An 8544-nucleotide genomic window follows, 5' to 3' on the forward strand; every position below is an offset into this window, starting at 1 on the left:
CTTTCCCTCTCCCCATTGGCAACCACTGATCTTGTTACTGATCCTATAGGTTTGCAGTTTCAGAATTCAGAACGTCAGGAAGTTAGGGTGATACACTATGTTGCTGCCTCAGACTGGTCTCACTGAGCCCTATGTATTAAGATTTCTCTGTGACTTTTCATGTATGAATTTTGTATTTACTTTGACCATCTGTGTATTGTTCTAGCTTTATACAGATCTGTTTTGAATTCTAGTTTATAAAAGAAGACTCTGTCCATGTGCTCCTTCCATTTAAACTTATTGAGGACCACTGTCTTTATGAATCAAGCTCTTTATGTATTTGGTTGATTCTGAGAGAGAGGAAAGAGAGAGGCGCTTCTGAAAGAGTGCAGCAGTGACTTGATCAGGATCACAGATGTGCTACCACACCTGGCATATTCAGGTTGCTCCAGAAACCACACCTGGGCTTTCCATGTGGCTCCAGTATCACACAATTGTCTTACCACGGCCAGGGACATGAGTCTAGTGTTCATTTAAAATTCTAGGTCAAGTTGTAACAAACCTTTCAGTGTAATTTGCTGTTCAGAAATATCAGAACATTAATTTCTTTGTATATTTCGTTTATAAGATGACAACGTATATTTCTTCAAAATTTCTTGTTAACTTTACAATACCATGCCATTATTTATTTTTGTTTGAATTGATTTTTGAGTTTGGATGATTGCTCTATTCCAAACATTTCAAATCTATAGTATTGAGGAATTGCAATTGTTTATACTTTTCAATTTCCAAAGCTAGTCATTAGACCATGAGTATTAAATGAGAGTTAAAGGAAGATGCAGAATAAACACACTCTACTCATTGAAATAAGACAGCTTGTTGATATTTTTGGTTGAACAGTTTAAAACAAGCTAGGAAACAATAGAGCATTCTTAGGCTATCAATAATATGTGTTTGATAAAGCCACAGGGTTTGATAGATAATTTAACAGAATAATTTGATAGATAATTTAACTTCTGGTCCCCAACTTGGTTTTTTTAATTTATTGTTTTGATAGTATGAGGCAGGTGAGAAGAATTAGTTGATTTTATTTTGGCTTAAAGTTATTGTTCTCAGAAATTTTGTTTTCAATGATTTCACTTCATTTTCTATAAGTCAAATATGTTAAAAAATGCCTTATTTTAGTAGTATGTGTATATTAGATACATGCACAGAAACACAAACACATTTTCATATAATGTTTGTACTTTTATAAGAAATTCTTCACATGAACATACTAAAAATTTTTGGTTGTGTTTTGTTTTGTTTTCAGTTTGCTATAGGGCATGTGTGCTTGCCAGAGAGAAACAGAGAGAGGGGAAAAAGTGAGAAACCTTTCTGCAGGGGCATGGCTACAGAACAGTAACTTCTCCTCCATTCTCCTCTTAGGATTTTGGACATGCAGGATGCAGCTGGCATGATTTTCAAGATGCTAGGTCTGGGACTTGAATTGCAAAGTCATCCATGTGGGAACTGACTGCTTTAACCTCCACACCACTTGCTGACCCCAATGTGTTTATTTTTAATAATACCCACTGTACAAACATTCTTAACAAAACCATTCTTTTGCTTGAACACAGTTAGTTTCCAGGTACATATGTTCTGTGAGCAAAGCCAATTCTTAACAAAGTTGTTTAAAACAATGGAATGGCCTCCAATAATATAGATTTCTGCCTTTTAATTTATAAATTTTATCTGAATTTATAGCATCCAATATCTTAATTCTCTTTATTTAGCAGACTATTTTAAATATCTCATTTTATTTTTTAAATCTACTATTGTCCTCATCTCTCCTGTCAGCTAATGCATTGAGTATCTACTTAATGACCCAGCACAGACTTTTGAATGAATACTGATTACTTTAATTATTCATATTCAGTTATTCACTATTTCCTGAGGATTTTTTCTCCCATATCTCTAAGATTTCTTATTCTTCATCTTTATTGTTGCTGTATTTTGGTCCAGCAAGTATTACCAAAGCAGGTACCACCTTGTAATATGATTTTGAGACTTAAAAATATGTAGTATCACTTAATGAAAGAATGAACATTAGCACCAAGACAGTAAGGCAAATGAAACATGTTGAAAATAAATAGATGATAATTCTAGAAAGATAATCCTTATTTATTTTTAACTTGATATTATGAATAATTTCTCACCATGAGGAAATTTTGCTGGAAGTATGATCTGGGACAGAAAAGAACACTGTTATGAATGTGGAGATTCTAATAACCGTTAAAATAGATGACTGACTCGCATAGTAGGAGATAAGTTCTGCAGAAATCTATCAACTTCTTTGACAGTAGCTTGAAGTAGTTGGTCAAAAAGGAGGAAAACCAAAATGGAAATGTCTATGTTTTATAGTAGAAAACCAAAAAAAATCAATCGACGGGGCATGGAACAAGAGAGCTCAACTCCATGAAAGGAAAAAAGGCATTTGAGAGAGAGGCTAGGTTACGGTCCAGAAGTAAAAATTGCCTAAAATACACTAGGATTTTTAGGGGAAGGCAAATGGTCTTATGTGTTGATAAAATACAAATATAAGCAATCATACACACAAATACACTTCTACTTAATCATTTTTGGAAAACTAAAATATATTTTAAAATGAAAATGTGGACCTGTAAGAAATTGTTCGAGTATCTGTTTTTATAGTGTCTGAAAGGTGATGGTTGCAGCGGTATGGATTTGCTGTCTTATAAGAAAGATTTCTTTCTCACACGCTCTCTCTCTCTGACTGTTTATGTTATGACCTTTAAAAAGCATATAGATGAGCAGAAACCATGACGTTACGGACATTTATTTCAGAGCAAATAAAAAGAACTTATGAGAAAATTTGCTATTTCATAATTTTGTAATACATTATTATGATGATAACAGCATCAAAAGTTCTACATTTGTGAAACAGGATCCCAGACTTAATTTAATTTAATTTTTTTCTAGGTGTTTCATTTCTTTATTTGCTTGAGGGTGCGTGTGCTCGCCCGACAGAGACAGAGAGAAAAAGGGAGAAAAGGGAGACAGAGAAGGAGAAAGTACCACTCAATGGGGCATGTCCATGTCATAACCCCTTCTCTTCCACTTCTCCATCCCATCAGGACTTCAGGCATGTGTGCGTACATGGCCAGTGTTTATTTCAAGCTGCCAAGGCCAGCATTTGAGCAGTGCTGGGTCATATGCAATCCAGTTCACTTAACCATTAGTCCATGGGGCCTAGTTTTATTTTCTGTTTGTTTGTTTGCTTGTTTTTTTAATTTTTTTTTCATTTTTAAAGATTGAAAAGCAATCAGAGAAAAGTATTACTTTTAAAGTTTTGGACAATATGTACTTTAAAAGTTATGCATAACATTTACAGTAATAGAGAAAAGTAGTTCTTTTAGAACATCCTCTGATAATTAGTATTTCTTGTTTTCCCAACATAATCCATCTCAGGAAAGTTCTGTTTGTCATTTCACTAATAGAAACAGTTCTTGAATACACCTGAGTCATTTCCTGTTTTTTTTTTAAAACAAATATTTAATTCATTTTATTTATTATTACTTAGTTTGCTGTAGGGCCACACACTCATAGAGAAAGACAGAGAGTGAGAGAAGGAGAGAGAGCGAGAAAGTGAGAAAGCAGCCACCAAGTGTGGGACTTGAACCTCAATTGGCCATGTGGGAGTCCAGTGCTTTAACCACCATGCCACCTACTGGTCCCCACCTGAGTTATTTTCAGTTCATGCCACTGGCATTTCGATTTGGAAGGAAGAGAAGAAATCCCAGTCCATCCCAGGACCTAGGTGAGGTTATTTTCAAATAGAAAATTTTAAAAAAGCAAAAACATAGTTTAAATGGAATGACAATATATTATAAAATAATTGTGCAAACATACATAATATCAGAAAGGGAAGGTACTGAGTCACACAGAACTGGAGTGCTGAAATGCAAATTTTTAAGTCAGTACAAACTGATCAAAGATTGCTCTCCTCTCAAAGAGACAGAAAAGTAACAACGAGGTCTACAACCCCCCCCCAGAGGTTGTTGAAACTACAACATGCCAAAACAGTCATGAAATTTTCTATAGTTCAGGGTATTTCTGGTGGCATGTATGCCTGCATGTCCAAAGTCCTGAGAGAAAAATGGAGGAGAAGGAATTGCAGCATGGCCACACCCTCTGGTGGGGAGGTGATTTCTCTCTCTCTCTCTCTTTCTCTCTCTGCCAGCAAGTGCACATGACCTATAGCCCTATAACAAAAACTAAATAAAAGAAATTGAAGTTAGTTACATAGAAGTGGCATGCCATCCATCAGACATGAGTCACAATCTTCACATGGTCGGTGTGTACTTATTTTTAAAACCACCCACATTAATGCATAGAAAAATAGGAAAAGGCACTGCAGAAATTCTACAGAAAATATAAAAGGCATAGGCCTTTCTTTTGGGAAAATTTAAAGTTATAACAAACATGGGGTCAGTAAGTGATGTAGTGGTTAAGGTGCTGTACATTATCACATTCACATGGTTGAACACAGTTGGAATCACAGACTTGGAGGTTTGAAACTCACACAGGATGTGTGTGCATGTTTTCCCAGAATCCCAAGAGGAGAATAGAGGAATAGGGGTTGCACCGTGGCCATCCCATTCATGTATGTGGGGGGGCTTGATTTCTCACTTTATCTCTCTCTCTCTGGTGAGTGCATGCACCCTATAGCAAAAATCTCCATAAAAAAGTTATAACAAACAAATTAATATGCTTCAAATGTGAAAGAAAAATTCAGTGCTGTGTGAACATGTGCTAAACAATAGAGGGTTGATTGCTTTTAACTAGTACGAAGTTTTAGGCAGATTTTCATGTTTTCCACTCAGCCTTGTGATTTTTTTAAATTCTTTTTTATAACTTTATATATTTATTTATATTTTATCAGAGAGGGACAGAATAAGTGACAGACAGAGAGAGAGAGAGAGAGAAAGAGAGAGAGAGAGAGAAAGCAAGTTGCCAGGTCCAAGACCTGAACCGTGGTCAGCCATGTTGGAGTCCAGCACTCTTAACCACCATGCTACCTGCTGGCCCCTTCAGCCTTGTGATTAAAAAAATTTAAATTTATAATAGAGTTCACAAGTAAAGCTCCAAAATATATTTCTATGTGTAAGTACCAGCTTATTTTCAGGCCTCCCTATAAGCAGTCACTAAGCAATGGCTGCTTCAAAGTTTCTATGGCTTCACATCCATCTTCTTGTACCTCTGGCTCTGTTTTCAGTGCTGCAATTGAAATGGGAAAGGCTGTGACTCCTTAAAGATATTGGTGGCATGCTAATCACTTCAGCGATTAATTATTTGAGCAGCTACTAACTCAGTTATGTCTACTCACACCACAGTCACTGAAGATATGAAAATCATAGTGGTACCAATAATTTCAGGCATTCTTGGAATATATTGGGTTAGTTGAACAAATGACACAAACTTCAAACTAGATGTAAAATCATCATCATTCTTAGGAAATTTAGACAGTAAAATTTGACACATATTCCTAGTAGATATGTAAGGTTTGTTGTCTTTTTTATGCATGGGAAGATAGTAATGTACATAAAAGAATGAAAAAAGAGAGAAATTGAAAAGGATGAGATAGATAGTAAAAGGAGGAGCCCAAGCACCTCACTTTGAAGACCTCCTGGCATAGATAAGAGATAGCATTCTTCATTTTAAGACCAATTGTCATTTCTAGAATTTGTCAATTTGTGTAACTTCCCCGTAAGTACACAAATGCTCCACAGAGAAAATTCAAAAATATTGATAATAAGTTTATAAGTGACTGAAAGATTTACAGGGTATCAGTTTGAATTTTATAAGCACTAAGCTTTTCCATATAATTAAGACTTCCCCATAAATCACAGATTGATCCAAGAAGAATAGAACATTGTTTGTAGAACGCTGGGAAATGAGACATTTTTAGTAGGGGGTTTGCCTCATAAATTTGGACAAGTTTTAACACTTTCTCCTGCATTGTGCTTAGGACACTGGAAGTAGACATGCTTGATATTCTAAGTTTGATCATGAGAGATATATGATGCACTAACCAGGTACAGTAAGTGGAATGAGGCAAATAGTGGTTCATAAACTTGGCAGAGAGACAGATCTAGTTATCATAGCTGGATCGTGTGCCACTGAACAGTGTTTGAGTCTAATTGCCTACCCCAAAATCCACTCTCCTTGGTGGAAGAAACCCTGTTTTCTCTAGACTGACTAAAGACATAATTTCCCAGCTTCTGTCAAATAAGAGGGAGAAAATTTTAGTCAGTGGGATGTAGGTAAGTGTATGGTACTTCTAAGAAGATGCTGTTCAGTAAATCTCGTGTATGACTGGCACTTCCAACCATTACGGGGCATTAGGACAAGAGGCACGTGCTAGGGACAGTGGAGTGATGAGTGGGGAGGAGTTTCACGTACTGATAACTTTAGCGATCTGCCATAGCAAGTATTAATTGACTACTTATGAACTCTTGCAAGAAAAAGACTCTGTACATTAGTAATTTTCAAGACCCCATCATTACCAGTAGAACATAATGCCTAGTACTAATATACAAACAATATAGTATTTTAGGAAAAATGTAACCATAATATGTGTATAAATACACAAATTTTCATCTTCTGTATAAGCATGATATTAGAAATAATAGGAATGAAAGAAAAATGCAAATTAAATGCTAACGTGCAACATTTCCAATCCATTTTGTGGTCTGGTACATTCAAAACTCGAGTAAAAATATTCTTCTTACAGATTCCCTTAGCAGTGATTTGTCCATGCTCTTAAAAATAGTGAGAAGCCTTTACAGAAGACTGAAAGTTAGATTGCTGGTTTTTAAAACCACACATTTTTGATGTTATAAACATTTTCAAAAATACAATAGCATTTGATAGAAACCTTTCTTTTGATAAAGCCTTCTGCCTTGCCTTGAGATTACAAAGTAGATATATTTACACTCTTTTACATACATTCATATTTTAACTCAACTTACTGTTGATCACAAAAGTAATTATCATCATTATGGTGTCTATATTTATTTGTATCCATTCATTCTGTACTCTATCTGATTATAATTCCAAATCCTATCTCTAGTTCAATGAATGATCAGAGGCAACACAACACACATATGTCACGCATACGTTTAAATGAACAAAACACTCCCAGTTGTACTTCTGGTAAACCTAAATGGAACTCCTTGTGCTGTTCCTTATAATGATTAAAGACTCTCAGAAACTGCACAGGCCTGGTCTCTCCACCTTGTAACCTCCTTACACATATGGAAGTTTTAACTTAGGGTCAAGGCTTTCCACGATGTCTAGGTGATTCTGCTCATCTGTTATGTGAATAATTCTCAGGACCTAAAATGTTCATACTGTTGTTAAACATTTTAGGGGGAACTAATGGAATAAAAAGCATTTTATATATAAAAAACAATACTGGAATTCTTTCATTTATAACTTCAACCTTCAGAAACTTAAATATAATTTTTAAAAGAACATGCTTACTCTTTCCATACAGTCAAATATTTTTGGCAGAATCAAAACACAATATGGTACAAAGTAAAAACCATTCTTATGGTTATAAGAACACACTTACATAAAAATTAATGTAAGAACTTATGAAACAATTTTTTATATGAAAAGAAATTTTATTATTATTTTATTACATAATCTACTAGTAAATACACCACATGGGATTTTCTTAAATGACAAATGAGGCACGTCTCTGATTCCTCTGAGAACCTCTATGCCATCTGTCTTTCAGAGGGTCCAGTTTCTTACAATGTCTCTGATACTGTTGGTGAGAATACCAACGGTGCTTGGTAGTAAAGAACATTTTGCTAAGTTGTTCTATCATGGGTCCTTGTTCAAGGTATTCACTTTTCTCTTCTAACCTGGATTTCAGCACTTGATCATGTGTTTCTTTATTATTATGCACAGGATCTGGTCTAGGGATAGGTTTTGTGTGTTCATATGGAATGTTCACAGACAGGTGGTAGCATACTATCGTCCTGCCATCAGATGGCAAAGCAAGCTCCACTTTGCAATTATAGTCATCTGGAAGAGAAGAATACATAGATTTATGACAAACACAATATAAAGCTCCATTTTGGATTGGAAGGAAATGTTTCAAGATGGTTGTCTTTGATATTACACATTTTATCGCTGCTACTGCCATGGTGAATCAAGAGGCTTCTTAGGTGGCACAAAAAAGTTGTTCCAAAGAGAAATTGCTTTTAAAATCTGCTTTTAGACAAACTACTTTTCAACCCTTGACAAATCCCCACTGTGAGCCTGCCACCTTGTCACAGTCTGAAACAATTGTTAGTATGTGTTTTTAAATACTAGAGGAATGTAAGGAGTATATATATTCACAGAAATTTCAAAAGACCCATTATGAACTAGGGACTAAATTTCAGAAATTTGATACTGATTTGCTGGGTAAATTTAGAAAAATAATTTGAGGTTCAGTTTATTGTATTTGTCTAGAAAACTACCTAATTATTTTATTGTCTATTATTT

At 35.1% G+C, this 8544-nt stretch overlaps 1 protein-coding gene and 1 pseudogene across 2 annotated transcripts in view; one reads left to right on the forward strand and one right to left on the reverse strand.

Moving 5' to 3' along the window:
• The window catches only part of EPHA3 (EPH receptor A3), a 404175-nt gene that overhangs the window by 47716 nt on the left and 347915 nt on the right, over positions 1 to 8544 (forward strand). The gene's annotated exons all lie outside the window — the stretch shown is intronic.
• Positions 7724 to 8227, reverse strand: LOC106736409 (39S ribosomal protein L42, mitochondrial pseudogene; annotated as a pseudogene).

The sequence above is a fragment of the Tupaia chinensis genome, unplaced genomic scaffold, assembly GCF_000334495.1.
Source record: "Tupaia chinensis unplaced genomic scaffold, TupChi_1.0 Scaffold000009_1, whole genome shotgun sequence".
Lineage (NCBI taxonomy): Eukaryota > Metazoa > Chordata > Mammalia > Scandentia > Tupaiidae > Tupaia > Tupaia belangeri.